This window comes from Amblyomma mixtum, chromosome 6, assembly GCF_055824585.1.
Source record: "Amblyomma mixtum isolate Tamu chromosome 6, ASM5582458v1, whole genome shotgun sequence".
Classification (NCBI taxonomy): Eukaryota; Metazoa; Arthropoda; class Arachnida; order Ixodida; family Ixodidae; genus Amblyomma; species Amblyomma mixtum.
In genome coordinates this window covers 37,776,712-37,794,280 of record NC_143017.1, presented here as the reverse complement: position 1 = coordinate 37,794,280, position 17,569 = coordinate 37,776,712, and positions in this window count along the sequence as shown.

Genomic DNA, 17,569 nt, shown 5'->3' with positions numbered 1-17,569 from the left:
CCCTTCTACAAGAGCGAAAGGTACACTCCGTGCCTTCAGAAAACGGGGCACTTGGCTATCCTTGAACCGGAGGCTTGCCTGCTCTCCCTGTATGGTTCGTAGCTCGTCCTTGAACAGGTCTTCATTTTTTCGTACCAGAGTTTCTAATGCTGCCGGCGGACTGCCTGACGTAGCGGTCACCTTGCAAAGCCGTTGGAAGCCTGCCCAATCCAGCCTGATATGATGTAGCCAGTTGCGACCTAAAAGTGGTGTCCCGTTTTGCGGTAGAATGTACAGCGGCAGTAAAACCTCTTGGTTGTTGTGGCGTACGAGCACATCTGTTACGCCAACAGGTTTCACAGTTTCCCCTGTGTACGTCTTCAGTTGCATCTTTGTTCGCTGCAAACGTAAACCGGGAAAGTACGCTTTGGCCTGACGATGCGACATGACGGATACTGCTGCTCCAGTGTCAAGCTGCATTTGTAAGGTAGTTCCTTCCACATTAACTTCTACCATTAGGGGTGGTGTCCGAGACCTGCCGACACTGATCAGCTCTGTTAGGTCGGGCTGGGCGTTGCACTCAAGAGGAGAGTTTATACAAGGAGCGTTGAAGCGGCGGCGCGCCGCCGCGTATCCCTCGACGCGAAAGCAAATGTGACCAACAAGTGGCAAACACCACTGCGCAGGGAGGTCTTTGAGAACAACAACGCTGACCATCCTGTTAAAATCAGGAAAGTTTCACTTCGACACCACTGTACATATTTTAGCACGCGCGCTCAAGTATCTATAAATATTTGTGTGCTCGAAAGCATGCCGTCGCGTACCTTTGGAAGCCCGCTCGGCCGCGGACACCAGCGGCTGCGGTTTTCTTCGACACATTCGCTTCAGGGAGGGAGCGCAGGCATTCCGATACAAGATTCGGTCGTGTTCTCCAAAAAAAGCGACATTTCAAGTCTGATGAAGCGTTTATTTTCAGGACAATAACATTTCCGTGCCAAAAACACTGCGTAGCTCGACGGCCATGGCGGCCATGTTGGCGGCGGCAGGCCGAGGACCGGAAGAGCGGGCTTTCTGCGCTGCTATTGGCTCGCTTCAGCCGCCGCTTCCGGTCTCACCGGACGCCGCGCGTCAAAATCTAGCCGGTCCTGATCGGCGGCGGCGGGCGTTTTTCTGGACGCCGGGCGTCAAATCTGCGCCGTCGGGCGGAAATCGACGACTCGCCGCGGTAAAAACGCTCCATGTATTCCGGCCTTTACAGAGGGTACAGAGAACAAAACAAAAGATAATGCAAATTATTAATTTAGCCAGCTGTAATTGCAGGTCATAAAAAAAGCACGGACTACAATATAAGCATGCAAGACATTGGGACAGAAAAGTGGGGCATGTACCGTGGGGTGTAACCTTAAAGGAAAACATAAAAGCAAAGCATGAAAAAAGGTTCAAACCACGAAATAAGTGAACAAGATTTAGGGGAAAATGTTGTTGTGCACAGTCTTGTGCAACCTTTGCCGCAAACATAAAACAAAGTATGAAAAAAAAGATGCAAACCAAGAAATAGCAGAACGAGACAGAGTGGTAAAAAAGCACAGTGATGTGTAACATTTAAAGCAATGTACTCTAGAGCTGATCCTGCTTTACTTGAGCTTCCTATTTTTTCCTTCGCTCGGAGTCTCGGGGGAAGCGAAAACAGCGTAGGCCTTTACGCGTTGACCCGGCGCACATTGGCACACAACCGCCCGTCATGCTGCCTCTGTGGACTTGACAAGCTCCTCATGCGGTAGAGCACTGTCAAACAAATAAAGCCACCACCGATCGTCCGCAGCCACTGGGCGTCGAAAAACGGAAGCTCAGCTGCTTGCACCAAGCAACTGAGACCAGCCCAACCGACCGCTGTGATTCAAAATGGCGCCGCAGGGAGAGAGAGGCGGCGTTGGAGCGGTCAAAGGATGGCACCACCCTGAACGGCGGCGCTGGCATCGAAGCACCCTAATGTCCCGGAAAGCTGGGCATGTTTCGCGTCGTACTGCTCCTTTTTCTTACCGACAAAAAGAAATTCGTAGTGCCGACGCAAAGGAAAGCAAGCGAGTAGTTCGCGTCTGCGCTGTGTTTCTGCAGCGGCGCTCCGTTCTCCTTCTGTGCGTGAGCCTGTTGGAAGAAAAAGAAAAAATATCGGAAAGCAGTGTATAAAATCTTGGGTTTCAAAGCTCAGAGCAATGAAAAGTTCTATGCAACGCGGGAAGGCGGAACCCTCCTCCTTTTTCTCATCGCCGGTGAATATTGAGAAAAGCCCCTGTTGGCCGATCCTGAATAAAAAAGAAAAGTGGTCCACGGTAAATGCAAGTCATATGGTCACATTATTGCTTTCGTCTGTTGTCTAAAAGCTCCGCACACTGTGTGAAGAATCCGCTGCGGCCGAAAAGCCTTTCTCTCCGCTGGTGTCCCTATTTAGACAAGTTATTCGATAATTTAATGAATAATCTATTCAATAAATTTTTTGTTACAAAAAGAGGCAATAAGACATAGTACTGGAGTTATTTCCGAGCTCACGCTCGTTTTTTCTTCTTTCAATATAGAAGTATAAAATTCAATATTATATACGAATGCAGAGTAATGTACCGTCTTAGGTTTTCACCCCCTTGTTGTGACTTCATTTCTCAAATCTCTTGCTTAAATTAGATTGAAGAAAAAAGTTGTCGCCAGCAGATCAAGGGGACAATGGGCTGTCACCCGTAATAGAGCAAACTATGGAAATCAGACACTACACTTTCTCATGCCAACCACTTTAAACAAATATAACCTATGCAATACACATGTTCACACTTTGCGCCCTAAGGAGTTTAAAATAACGTGTAGAAGCTTACCTTTGCGAATTTAAACTATTGTAGCGTGCACGTGCAGCAATAATTTTTTTGCCATTTTGTTGAATTGCCTGCAGTGTGTGCGCTGTTTTTGTCTCGCCCTCTGGTTATAATTATGTCGCGTACCTAACCACATTCTGTAGCAATGTCTATGTGTGCGGCCTCAGACACTCTCAAGCTGCTGCTTTGCAGCTTTTAGTCTGGGGTACCTTTCGCTTCCATTATATTGGGAATAAAGACTTTCTTATTACTTACTTATTTAACGTAGAGACGTTGGGTTTTCATCAGCTGCGTGTGCGCTAGGGGGTAAAGGTGGATCGGGTGTCGGGAGGGCGTACGCTTTTGTCTTTCTCTTAAAGCGTTTTCGGCTTCATAACTTGCTCACGCACTCGTCGTGTCGGGGAAGATGACGGCAGGGACGAAAAGGGTAGCAGGAGCCTCGACTTTAAGAGCAGAGCAATGGTAATGTACGTCTCGTACGGATCGTGACGTAACAGTCAGAGCTGCTTCCGCGGAAATTTAAGCCGTAAAGCTGCTGCTTATGACGCAGTGCGTGCTGATGTTGCAGAACAGGCATATGTGAGAATTACAAAAATGAATTCTCGAGAACTCACTGAAGTGAAAAGTTATTGGGCAGTGACAAAATATTGTTGCGGGAAAGAATATATTTACAAATATTTACAAATAGACAAGAACAGCTGCGAGCGGCACCGAGAACACAGTCCGAAATTCGTTGTCGTCTTCTACTCTTCCAACGCTCTTGGTCGTCGTCGTCGTCTGCCCGCTTCAGGACCCCCGGCTGCTGAAACGCCGTCTCGGCGTTAGGGCGGCGACGTATGAGCGTCGTGATAAGGTTTAAGGCGACAGACGTGGACGATGTCGGTGGTGGCGCCAGAGGACGATGGCGAGGTTTCAAGGGGAGCAATTTCATAGTTCACGTCGGTAACACGGCGCACGACACGGTAAGGGCCACGGTAGTGCGAAAGGAGCTTCTCGGAGAGACCGACGCTGCGAGAGGGCGTCCAGAGAAGGACGAGTGATCCTGGGGAAAATTCGACGGCCTGGTGACGGCGGTCGTAGGCTGACTTTTGGGAAACTTGAGAGGCTTGGAGCCTACTACGTGCTATTTGGCGCGCCCGCGTGGCCTGGGAGATGGCGTCCCGAGCGTAAGCAGTGGTGGGGGCTGAAGAAGGCGGCATGAGTGTGTCCAAAGGCAAGGTGGGATGCCTACCAAACAAAAGGTAGAAAGGAGAATAGCCTGTTCTGTCATGAAGGGAAGAGTTATATGCAAATGTCACATAAGGCAAGGCTGCGTCCCAATCTCGGTGGTCTGGCGATACGTACATGGCTAACATGTCGGTGAGCGTGCTGTTGAACCGTTCCGTAAGCCCATTGGTTTGTGGGTGGTAAGCTGTCGCGAGCTGGTGCTGCGTGTCACACGAACGAAGAATGTCGTGAACTACCCGGGATAGAAAATAACGACCGCGGTCGGTGAGCAGTTGACGAGGTGCGCCGTGGTGAACGATGACGTCTTGCTGAAGAAAATCGGCGACATCGGTAGCGCAGCTGGACGGCAAAGCACGCGTGATGGCGTACCGAGTCGTATAATCAGTTGCTACAGCGCTCCACTTGTTGCCGGAGAGGGACGTCGGAAAAGGGCCAAGAAGGTCGAGGCCAACACGGTGAAAAGGTTCCGGAGGTATGTCGATGGGTTGCAGAAGACCGGCAGGCAAAGTGGAGGGCCTTTTCCGACGTTGACACAGGTCGCAAGCGGCCACGTAACGATTGACGGAACGATAAAGTCCAGGCCAAAAGAAGCGATGCCGCACCCGAGCGTACGTGCGGGACACGCCAAGGTGACCGGCTGTCGGCAGATCGCGCAGTTCTTCAAGGACAGAAGAGCGTAGACGTTGGGCTATCACGAGCAGGAGCGGAGGGCCGTCGGAGCGTAGGTTTCGGCGATACAAAATGCCGTTCTGGAGCACATAAATGTTCAGAGACGGAGGTCGGTTTGCAGAACGGATGCCATCAAAGATAGGTCGTAAAGATGAGTCGTGGCGCTGTTCGTTGCCAATATCGCCAAGATCAGAGATAGCTAAGAGGCAGGGCAGGGTCTCAGCGTCCTCTAGGTCAGGTGGTTCCACAGGGTATCGGGATAAACAGTCAGCGTCCTGGTGATGGCGCCCTGACTTGTACACGACGGAGTATGAGTATTCTTGGAGGCGCAATGCCCAGCGAGCAAGGCGACCGGTGGGATCTTTTAGTGAAGACAGCCAACAGAGAGCGTGGTGACCAGTGACAACAGCGAATGAACGGCCGAACAGGTAGGGTCTGAATTTAGCTACTGCCCAGACAAGGGCAAGACACTCGCGCTCAGTAATGGTGTAATTTTGCTCTGCGGCTGAAAGTAGGCGGCTGGCATAAGCGATGACTCGATCTTGACCCTGTTGACGTTGCGCTAGGACGGCGCCGATGCCATATCCGGAGGCGTCGGTGCGAACCTGTGTGGGAGACGACGGGTCAAAATGTGCTAAGATGGGCGGAGTGGTCAGCAAATGGACGAGGGATGAAAATGAGTTCTCTTGAGCAGGGCCCCAGGTAAAGGGGCTGTCGTTCTTCAGAAGATCGGTGAGGGGACGAGCGATGCCGGCGAAATCTTTGATAAAACGGCGAAAATACGAGCACAAGCCGACAAAGCTGCGCACATCTTTCGACTACCTTGGAAGAGGAAAGTCCTTCACAGCTTGAATTTTGATGGGATCTGGGCGTACACCAGAAGCGTCAACGAGGTGTCCGAGAATAGTGAGTTGGCGACGACCAAACTTGCATTTCGATGAGTTCAGCTGAAGTCCGGCGTTACAAAACACTGTCAGAATATTGGAGAGGCGCTCGAGGTGCGTGGCGAAGGTAGGCGAGAAAACCACAACATCGTCTAGGTAACAGAAGCAGGTGGACCATTTAAAGCCACGAAGAAGGGAGTCCATCATTCGATCGAAGGTAGCCGGGGCGTTACAGAGGCCGAACGGCATGACTTTAAACTGGTATAAGCCATCAGGCGTCACGAAGGCGGTCTTCTCGCGGTCCTTTTCATCAACGGCAATTTGCCAGTACCCGGATCGAAGATCAATTGAAGAGAAATATTTGGCGCCGCGGAGGCAATCTAAGGCATCATCTCGAAAGTCTCGAAAGTCTCGAAAGCCGTGGGTTACGAGAGAGTTATATCGACGAATTCAAACCCGTGACAGGCTTTTTGACAAATTCATCCAATCAAAAGATCCAGTCATAATTAAGGAATACAAAAAACTTAGAAATAAGTTAGGCTCTGATATTAAAAAAGCTAAGAAACAGTATTATCAGAATAAATTTTCAGCAGTCTCCAATTGCCCTAAGAAAATATGGGATTGTTTGAGCGACCTCATGGGAAGGGCGACAACCCATATTCCCAGCACATTAACATTCAATGGTGTTGAATACAGTGGCGCTGCTTTGGCAGACAAGTTTAATGCTCATTTCCTATCCTCTGGCGAATCATCTCAGAAGCAGGATAGAAATCATGAAATTGCTCAGTATATTGCCTCTTCAATTGGTAGTTCCATATTCTTGAATCCTTGCAGCGAACATGAAGTATTCACATTTCTTAGAAGCCTAGACAAATCCACTGCGGCAGGCGCAGATGAAATTAAGGCCGAGCCTATTATTGCTGTTGCCGATCTAATTAGCTTGCCCTTGCAGCATATATGTAACAACGCGTTAGTTCAAGGTATTTTTCCAGATGGTATGAAAATTGCCAGAGTGGTTGTTTTACACAAAGGTGGCCCTTATGACAATATAAACAACTACAGACCTATATCTGTACTCCCTTTGTTTTCTAAACTGCTGGAATATTTGATCAAAATCAGACTGTGTAAGTTCTTTGACGACAGACAAATTTTTGTTAACGAACAGTTCGGATTTCGTGAGAAGAAGTCAACAGAAATGGCATTGCTTAGTATAAAGGAAAAAATATTTTCTAATATGGATGACAAACAATTTACAGTTGGACTTTTTTTAGATTTCAGGAAGGCATTTGATTCAGTTAAACATGATATTTTATTTTATAAGCTACCGTTTTATGGCATTCGAGGAGTTGCCTTAAATCTGATCCGTACTTATCTTTCCGGTCGCGTTCAGTATACATGTTTGAATGGTCATCAATCACAACCTGGTCAATTAATATACGGTGTCCCACAAGGGTCTATTTTGGGTCCAGTATTTTTCATTCTTTATATCAACGATATAATAGCCATCCCTCGAACTCCCACAATAATTTTATATGCAGATGATACCAGTGTATTTTTTTCTGGCATGCATCTTAGTAATATTCAGGCTGAGGCAAATGCATGGTTACAAGAATTGTCTTTATTGTTGAATATAAATAAACTAGAGTTAAATGTTAATAAAACAAAGCTTATTGTATTTAAGGCACGTAACAAGCCTGATAACAGTGAAATTAATCTTACATTCAAAAATAGCGTAATTGAGCGTGTTTCTTCCTACAAATTTTTAGGCATAATCTTTGAAGAACACTTGAGTTGGACCCTGCATATTAATAAGATTCATGCCAGCATATCAAGGTCATTATGTGTATTATATAAACTTCGAGACCTTGTTCCGAAATGGCTGAAGTGGCAGTTATATTATACCCTAATTCAATCACATCTTCATTATTGTTTACTTGTTTGGGGATCTACAACGAAAACTAACCTCACGAGGCTGATAACATTACAGAAAAAAGCAATACGATATGTCGAAAACCTTGCATACAATGATCATACAGGTTTGTACTTCTCTAAGCATTCTATTCTAAAAGTCAATGAATTATTTGAGTTGAAACTGCTTTCTTATGTGTTTAACGATTTCAAACATCATCCCACTAAATATGTTCAATTAAACTCTAGTAGTGACGCGCCTTATAAATTAAGGCACGTCAGTTACAGAGTACCATTCGTAAGGACTAACTATGGAACCGAAATGCTTTCATATTTAATTCCCAGTCTTCTAAATAAACATACACAGGCCATAGAAATTATTCAGAAATCTGTTTCCCAAAAGTCATTCAATAGAAATGCTAAAGCTTACCTCCTTTCTCGCCCGAATGATTAAAATTCTTGATGTCCCTGTTTTTCCGTCAACTCTTTGAATTCTCGTGTTTTTCTTGTTGTGGTGCGTCTTGTAAATATTTACTTTAATTATGTCATTGCAAAAGTATGCACCTTCCTCCTACTTTTACCTTGTATAATTATGTGTTGTTTTTTGTAATGAGAGTGTATGAAGTTCTTGCTTCTTTTGCCGCTTGTCGTGAGCATTGTGTCGGGTGCTTGGGCCCCGTCAGGCAGAGTGCATCTGCCTTTTGCCCCTGCATCCGAGACTTGTTGTCTAAATAAAGACCTGCCTGCCTGCCTGCCTGCCTGCCTGCCTGCCTGCCTGCCTGCCTGCCTGCCTGCCTGCCTGCCTGCCTGCCTGCCTGCCTGCCTGCCTGCCTGCCTGCCTGCCTGCCTGCCTGCCTGCCTGCCTGCCTGCCTGCCTGCCTGCCTGCCTGCCTGCCTGCCTGCCTGCCTGCCTGCCTGCCTGCCTGCCTGCCTGCCTGCCTGCCTGCCTGCCTGCCTGCCTGCCTGCCTGCCTGCCTGCCTGCCTGCCTGCCTGCCTGCCTGCCTGCCTGCCTGCCTGCCTGCCTGCCTGCCTGCCTGCCTGCCTGCCTGCCTGCCTGCCTGCCTGCCTGCCTGCCTGCCTGCCTGCCTGCCTGCCTGCCTGCCTGCCTGCCTGCCTGCCTGCCTGCCTGCCTGCCTGCCTGCCTGCCTGCCTGCCTGCCTGCCTGCCTGCCTGCCTGCCTGCCTGCCTGCCTGCCTGCCTGCCTGCCTGCCTGCCTGCCTGCCTGCCTGCCTGCCTGCCTGCCTGCCTGCCTGCCTGCCTGCCTGCCTGCCTGCCTGCCTGCCTGCCTGCCTGCCTGCCTGCCTGCCTGCCTGCCTGCCTGCCTGCCTGCCTGCCTGCCTGCCTGCCTGCCTGCCTGCCTGCCTGCCTGCCTGCCTGCCTGCCTGCCTGCCTGCCTGCCTGCCTGCCTGCCTGCCTGCCTGCCTGCCTGCCTGCCTGCCTGCCTGCCTGCCTGCCTGCCTGCCTGCCTGCCTGCCTGCCTGCCTGCCTGCCTGCCTGCCTGCCTGCCTGCCTGCCTGCCTGCCTGCCTGCCTGCCTGCCTGCCTGCCTGCCTGCCTGCCTGCCTGCCTGCCTGCCTGCCTGCCTGCCTGCCTGCCTGCCTGCCTGCCTGCCTGCCTGCCTGCCTGCCTGCCTGCCTGCCTGCCTGCCTGCCTGCCTGCCTGCCTGCCTGCCTGCCTGCCTGCCTGCCTGCCTGCCTGCCTGCCTGCCTGCCTGCCTGCCTGCCTGCCTGCCTGCCTGCCTGCCTGCCTGCCTGCCTGCCTGCCTGCCTGCCTGCCTGCCTGCCTGCCTGCCTGCCTGCCTGCCTGCCTGCCTGCCTGCCTGCCTGCCTGCCTGCCTGCCTGCCTGCCTGCCTGCCTGCCTGCCTGCCTGCCTGCCTGCCTGCCTGCCTGCCTGCCTGCCTGCCTGCCTGCCTGCCTGCCTGCCTGCCTGCCTGCCTGCCTGCCTGCCTGCCTGCCTGCCTGCCTGCCTGCCTGCCTGCCTGCCTGCCTGCCTGCCTGCCTGCCTGCCTGCCTGCCTGCCTGCCTGCCTGCCTGCCTGCCTGCCTGCCTGCCTGCCTGCCTGCCTGCCTGCCTGCCTGCCTGCCTGCCTGCCTGCCTGCCTGCCTGCCTGCCTGCCTGCCTGCCTGCCTGCCTGCCTGCCTGCCTGCCTGCCTGCCTGCCTGCCTGCCTGCCTGCCTGCCTGCCTGCCTGCCTGCCTGCCTGCCTGCCTGCCTGCCTGCCTGCCTGCCTGCCTGCCTGCCTGCCTGCCTGCCTGCCTGCCTGCCTGCCTGCCTGCCTGCCTGCCTGCCTGCCTGCCTGCCTGCCTGCCTGCCTGCCTGCCTGCCTGCCTGCCTGCCTGCCTGCCTGCCTGCCTGCCTGCCTGCCTGCCTGCCTGCCTGCCTGCCTGCCTGCCTGCCTGCCTGCCTGCCTGCCTGCCTGCCTGCCTGCCTGCCTGCCTGCCTGCCTGCCTGCCTGCCTGCCTGCCTGCCTGCCTGCCTGCCTGCCTGCCTGCCTGCCTGCCTGCCTGCCTGCCTGCCTGCCTGCCTGCCTGCCTGCCTGCCTGCCTGCCTGCCTGCCTGCCTGCCTGCCTGCCTGCCTGCCTGCCTGCCTGCCTGCCTGCCTGCCTGCCTGCCTGCCTGCCTGCCTGCCTGCCTGCCTGCCTGCCTGCCTGCCTGCCTGCCTGCCTGCCTGCCTGCCTGCCTGCCTGCCTGCCTGCCTGCCTGCCTGCCTGCCTGCCTGCCTGCCTGCCTGCCTGCCTGCCTGCCTGCCTGCCTGCCTGCCTGCCTGCCTGCCTGCCTGCCTGCCTGCCTGCCTGCCTGCCTGCCACGAAATAAGTGAACAAGATTTAGGGGAAAATGTTGTTGTGCACAGTCTTGTGCAACCTTTGCCGCAAACATAAAACAAAGTATGAAAAAAAAGATGCAAACCAAGAAATAGCAGAACGAGACAGAGTGGTAAAAAAGCACAGTGATGTGTAACATTTAAAGCAATGTACTCTAGAGCTGATCCTGCTTTACTTGAGCTTCCTATTTTTTCCTTCGCTCGGAGTCTCGGGGGAAGCGAAAACAGCGTAGGCCTTTACGCGTTGACCCGGCGCACATTGGCACACAACCGCCCGTCATGCTGCCTCTGTGGACTTGACAAGCTCCTCATGCGGTAGAGCACTGTCAAACAAATAAAGCCACCACCGATCGTCCGCAGCCACTGGGCGTCGAAAAACGGAAGCTCAGCTGCTTGCACCAAGCAACTGAGACCAGCCCAACCGACCGCTGTGATTCAAAATGGCGCCGCAGGGAGAGAGAGGCGGCGTTGGAGCGGTCAAAGGATGGCACCACCCTGAACGGCGGCGCTGGCATCGAAGCACCCTAATGTCCCGGAAAGCTGGGCATGTTTCGCGTCGTACTGCTCCTTTTTCTTTCCGACAAAAAGAAATTCGTAGTGCCGACGCAAAGGAAAGCAAGCGAGTAGTTCGCGTCTGCGCTGTGTTTCTGCAGCGGCGCTCCGTTCTCCTTCTGTGCGTGAGCCTGTTGGAAGAAAAAGAAAAAATATCGGAAAGCAGTGTATAAAATCTTGGGTTTCAAAGCTCAGAGCAATGAAAAGTTCTGCAACGCGGGAAGGCGGAACCCTCCTCCTTTTTCTCATCGCCGGTGAATATTGAGAAAAGCCCCTGTTGGCCGATCCTGAATAAAAAAGAAAAGTGGTCCACGGTAAATGCAAGTCATATGGTCACATTATTGCTTTCGTCTGTTGTCTAAAAGCTCCGCACACTGTGTGAAGAATCCGCTGCGGCCGAAAAGCCTTTCTCTCCGCTGGTGTCCCTATTTAGACAAGTTATTCGATAATTTAATGAATAATCTATTCAATAAATTTTTTGTTACAAAAAGAGGCAATAAGACATAGTACTGGAGTTATTTCCGAGCTCACGCTCGTTTTTTCTTCTTTCAATATAGAAGTATAAAATTCAATATTATATACGAATGCAGAGTAATGTACCGTCTTAGGTTTTCACCCCCTTGTTGTGACTTCATTTCTCAAATCTCTTGCTTAAATTAGATTGAAGAAAAAAGTTGTCGCCAGCAGATCAAGGGGACAATGGGCTGTCACCCGTAATAGAGCAAACTATGGAAATCAGACACTACACTTTCTCATGCCAACCACTTTAAACAAATATAACCTATGCAATACACATGTTCACACTTTGCGCCCTAAGGAGTTTAAAATAACGTGTAGAAGCTTACCTTTGCGAATTTAAACTATTGTAGCGTGCACGTGCAGCAATAATTTTTTTGCCATTTTGTTGAATTGCCTGCAGTGTGTGCGCTGTTTTTGTCTCGCCCTCTGGTTATAATTATGTCGCGTACCTAACCACATTCTGTAGCAATGTCTATGTGTGCGGCCTCAGACACTCTCAAGCTGCTGCTTTGCAGCTTTTAGTCTGGGGTACCTTTCGCTTCCATTATATTGGGAATAAAGACTTTCTTATTACTTACTTATTTAACGTAGAGACGTTGGGTTTTCATCAGCTGCGTGTGCGCTAGGGGGTAAAGGTGGATCGGGTGTCGGGAGGGCGTACGCTTTTGTCTTTCTCTTAAAGCGTTTTCGGCTTCATAACTTGCTCACGCACTCGTCGTGTCGGGGAAGATGACGGCAGGGACGAAAAGGGTAGCAGGAGCCTCGACTTTAAGAGCAGAGCAATGGTAATGTACGTCTCGTACGGATCGTGACGTAACAGTCAGAGCTGCTTCCGCGGAAATTTAAGCCGTAAAGCTGCTGCTTATGACGCAGTGCGTGCTGATGTTGCAGAACAGGCATATGTGAGAATTACAAAAATGAATTCTCGAGAACTCACTGAAGTGAAAAGTTATTGGGCAGTGACAAAATATTGTTGCGGGAAAGAATATATTTACAAATATTTACAAATAGACAAGAACAGCTGCGAGCGGCACCGAGAACACAGTCCGAAATTCGTTGTCGTCTTCTACTCTTCCAACGCTCTTGGTCGTCGTCGTCGTCTGCCCGCTTCAGGACCCCCGGCTGCTGAAACGCCGTCTCGGCGTTAGGGCGGCGACGTATGAGCGTCGTGATAAGGTTTAAGGCGACAGACGTGGACGATGTCGGTGGTGGCGCCAGAGGACGATGGCGAGGTTTCAAGGGGAGCAATTTCATAGTTCACGTCGGTAACACGGCGCACGACACGGTAAGGGCCACGGTAGTGCGAAAGGAGCTTCTCGGAGAGACCGACGCTGCGAGAGGGCGTCCAGAGAAGGACGAGTGATCCTGGGGAAAATTCGACGGCCTGGTGACGGCGGTCGTAGGCTGACTTTTGGGAAACTTGAGAGGCTTGGAGCCTACTACGTGCTATTTGGCGCGCCCGCGTGGCCTGGGAGATGGCGTCCCGAGCGTAAGCAGTGGTGGGGGCTGAAGAAGGCGGCATGAGTGTGTCCAAAGGCAAGGTGGGATGCCTACCAAACAAAAGGTAGAAAGGAGAATAGCCTGTTCTGTCATGAAGGGAAGAGTTATATGCAAATGTCACATAAGGCAAGGCTGCGTCCCAATCTCGGTGGTCTGGCGATACGTACATGGCTAACATGTCGGTGAGCGTGCTGTTGAACCGTTCCGTAAGCCCATTGGTTTGTGGGTGGTAAGCTGTCGCGAGCTGGTGCTGCGTGTCACACGAACGAAGAATGTCGTGAACTACCCGGGATAGAAAATAACGACCGCGGTCGGTGAGCAGTTGACGAGGTGCGCCGTGGTGAAGGATGACGTCTTGCTGAAGAAAATCGGCGACATCGGTAGCGCAGCTGGACGGCAAAGCACGCGTGATGGCGTACCGAGTCGTATAATCAGTTGCTACAGCGCTCCACTTGTTGCCGGAGAGGGACGTCGGAAAAGGGCCAAGAAGGTCGAGGCCAACACGGTGAAAAGGTTCCGGAGGTATGTCGATGGGTTGCAGAAGACCGGCAGGCAAAGTGGAGGGCCTTTTCCGACGTTGACACAGGTCGCAAGCGGCCACGTAACGATTGACGGAACGATAAAGTCCAGGCCAAAAGAAGCGATGCCGCACCCGAGCGTACGTGCGGGACACGCCAAGGTGACCGGCTGTCGGCAGATCGCGCAGTTCTTCAAGGACAGAAGAGCGTAGACGTTGGGCTATCACGAGCAGGAGCGGAGGGCCGTCGGAGCGTAGGTTTCGGCGATACAAAATGCCGTTCTGGAGCACATAAATGTTCAGAGACGGAGGTCGGTTTGCAGAACGGATGCCATCAAAGATAGGTCGTAAAGATGAGTCGTGGCGCTGTTCGTTGCCAATATCGCCAAGATCAGAGATAGCTAAGAGGCAGGGCAGGGCCTCAGCGTCCTCTAGGTCAGGTGGTTCCACAGGGTATCGGGATAAACAGTCAGCGTCCTGGTGATGGCGCCCTGACTTGTACACGACGGAGTATGAGTATTCTTGGAGGCGCAATGCCCAGCGAGCAAGGCGACCGGTGGGATCTTTTAGTGAAGACAGCCAACAGAGAGCGTGGTGACCAGTGACAACAGCGAATGAACGGCCGAACAGGTAGGGTCTGAATTTAGCTACTGCCCAGACAAGGGCAAGACACTCGCGCTCAGTAATGGTGTAATTTTGCTCTGCGGCTGAAAGTAGGCGGCTGGCATAAGCGATGACTCGATCTTGACCCTGTTGACGTTGCGCTAGGACGGCGCCGATGCCATATCCGGAGGCGTCGGTGCGAACCTGTGTGGGAGACGACGGGTCAAAATGTGCTAAGATGGGCGGAGTGGTCAGCAAATGGACGAGGGATGAAAATGAGTTCTCTTGAGCAGGGCCCCAGGTAAAGGGGCTGTCGTTCTTCAGAAGATCGGTGAGGGGACGAGCGATGCCGGCGAAATCTTTGATAAAACGGCGAAAATACGAGCACAAGCCGACAAAGCTGCGCACATCTTTCGACTACCTTGGAAGAGGAAAGTCCTTCACAGCTTGAATTTTGATGGGATCTGGGCGTACACCAGAAGCGTCAACGAGGTGTCCGAGAATAGTGAGTTGGCGACGACCAAACTTGCATTTCGATGAGTTCAGCTGAAGTCCGGCGTTACAAAACACTGTCAGAATATTGGAGAGGCGCTCGAGGTGCGTGGCGAAGGTAGGCGAGAAAACCACAACATCGTCTAGGTAACAGAAGCAGGTGGACCATTTAAAGCCACGAAGAAGGGAGTCCATCATTCGATCGAAGGTAGCCGGGGCGTTACAGAGGCCGAACGGCATGACTTTAAACTGGTATAAGCCATCAGGCGTCACGAAGGCGGTCTTCTCGCGGTCCTTTTCATCAACGGCAATTTGCCAGTACCCGGATCGAAGATCAATTGAAGAGAAATATTTGGCGCCGCGGAGGCAATCTAAGGCATCATCTCGAAAGTCTCGAAAGTCTCGAAAGCCGTGGGTTACGAGAGAGTTATATCGACGAATTCAAACCCGTGACAGGCTTTTTGACAAATTCATCCAATCAAAAGATCCAGTCATAATTAAGGAATACAAAAAACTTAGAAATAAGTTAGGCTCTGATATTAAAAAAGCTAAGAAACAGTATTATCAGAATAAATTTTCAGCAGTCTCCAATTGCCCTAAGAAAATATGGGATTGTTTGAGCGACCTCATGGGAAGGGCGACAACCCATATTCCCAGCACATTAACATTCAATGGTGTTGAATACAGTGGCGCTGCTTTGGCAGACAAGTTTAATGCTCATTTCCTATCCTCTGGCGAATCATCTCAGAAGCAGGATAGAAATCATGAAATTGCTCAGTATATTGCCTCTTCAATTGGTAGTTCCATATTCTTGAATCCTTGCAGCGAACATGAAGTATTCACATTTCTTAGAAGCCTAGACAAATCCACTGCGGCAGGCGCAGATGAAATTAAGGCCGAGCCTATTATTGCTGTTGCCGATCTAATTAGCTTGCCCTTGCAGCATATATGTAACAACGCGTTAGTTCAAGGTATTTTTCCAGATGGTATGAAAATTGCCAGAGTGGTTGTTTTACACAAAGGTGGCCCTTATGACAATATAAACAACTACAGACCTATATCTGTACTCCCTTTGTTTTCTAAACTGCTGGAATATTTGATCAAAATCAGACTGTGTAAGTTCTTTGACGACAGACAAATTTTTGTTAACGAACAGTTCGGATTTCGTGAGAAGAAGTCAACAGAAATGGCATTGCTTAGTATAAAGGAAAAAATATTTTCTAATATGGATGACAAACAATTTACAGTTGGACTTTTTTTAGATTTCAGGAAGGCATTTGATTCAGTTAAACATGATATTTTATTTTATAAGCTACCGTTTTATGGCATTCGAGGAGTTGCCTTAAATCTGATCCGTACTTATCTTTCCGGTCGCGTTCAGTATACATGTTTGAATGGTCATCAATCACAACCTGGTCAATTAATATACGGTGTCCCACAAGGGTCTATTTTGGGTCCAGTATTTTTCATTCTTTATATCAACGATATAATAGCCATCCCTCGAACTCCCACAATAATTTTATATGCAGATGATACCAGTGTATTTTTTTCTGGCATGCATCTTAGTAATATTCAGGCTGAGGCAAATGCATGGTTACAAGAATTGTCTTTATTGTTGAATATAAATAAACTAGAGTTAAATGTTAATAAAACAAAGCTTATTGTATTTAAGGCACGTAACAAGCCTGATAACAGTGAAATTAATCTTACATTCAAAAATAGCGTAATTGAGCGTGTTTCTTCCTACAAATTTTTAGGCATAATCTTTGAAGAACACTTGAGTTGGACCCTGCATATTAATAAGATTCATGCCAGCATATCAAGGTCATTATGTGTATTATATAAACTTCGAGACCTTGTTCCGAAATGGCTGAAGTGGCAGTTATATTATACCCTAATTCAATCACATCTTCATTATTGTTTACTTGTTTGGGGATCTACAACGAAAACTAACCTCACGAGGCTGATAACATTACAGAAAAAAGCAATACGATATGTCGAAAACCTTGCATACAATGATCATACAGGTTTGTACTTCTCTAAGCATTCTATTCTAAAAGTCAATGAATTATTTGAGTTGAAACTGCTTTCTTATGTGTTTAACGATTTCAAACATCATCCCACTAAATATGTTCAATTAAACTCTAGTAGTGACGCGCCTTATAAATTAAGGCACGTCAGTTACAGAGTACCATTCGTAAGGACTAACTATGGAACCGAAATGCTTTCATATTTAATTCCCAGTCTTCTAAATAAACATACACAGGCCATAGAAATTATTCAGAAATCTGTTTCCCAAAAGTCATTCAATAGAAATGCTAAAGCTTACCTCCTTTCTCGCCCGAATGATTAAAATTCTTGATGTCCCTGTTTTTCCGTCAACTCTTTGAATTCTCGTGTTTTTCTTGTTGTGGAGTGTCTTGTAAATATTTACTTTAATTATGTCATTGCAAAAGTATGCACCTTCCTCCTACTTTTACCTTGTATAATTATGTGTTGTTTTTTGTAATGAGAGTGTATGAAGTTCTTGCTTCTTTTGCCGCTTGTCGTGAGCATTGTGTCGGGTGCTTGGGCCCCGTCAGGCAGAGTGCATCTGCCTTTTGCCCCTGCATCCGAGACTTGTTGTCTAAATAAAGACCTGCCTGCCTGCCTGCCTGCCTGCCTGCCTGCCTGCCTGCCTGCCTGCCTGCCTGCCTGCCTGCCTGCCTGCCTGCCTGCCTGCCTGCCTGCCTGCCTGCCTGCCTGCCTGCCTGCCTGCCTGCCTGCCTGCCTGCCTGCCTGCCTGCCTGCCTGCCTGCCTGCCTGCCTGCCTGCCTGCCTGCCTGCCTGCCTGCCTGCCTGCCTGCCTGCCTGCCTGCCTGCCTGCCTGCCTGCCTGCCTGCCTGCCTGCCTGCCTGCCTGCCTGCCTGCCTGCCTGCCTGCCTGCCTGCCTGCCTGCCTGCCTGCCTGCCTGCCTGCCTGCCTGCCTGCCTGCCTGCCTGCCTGCCTGCCTGCCTGCCTGCCTGCCTGCCTGCCTGCCTGCCTGCCTGCCTGCCTGCCTG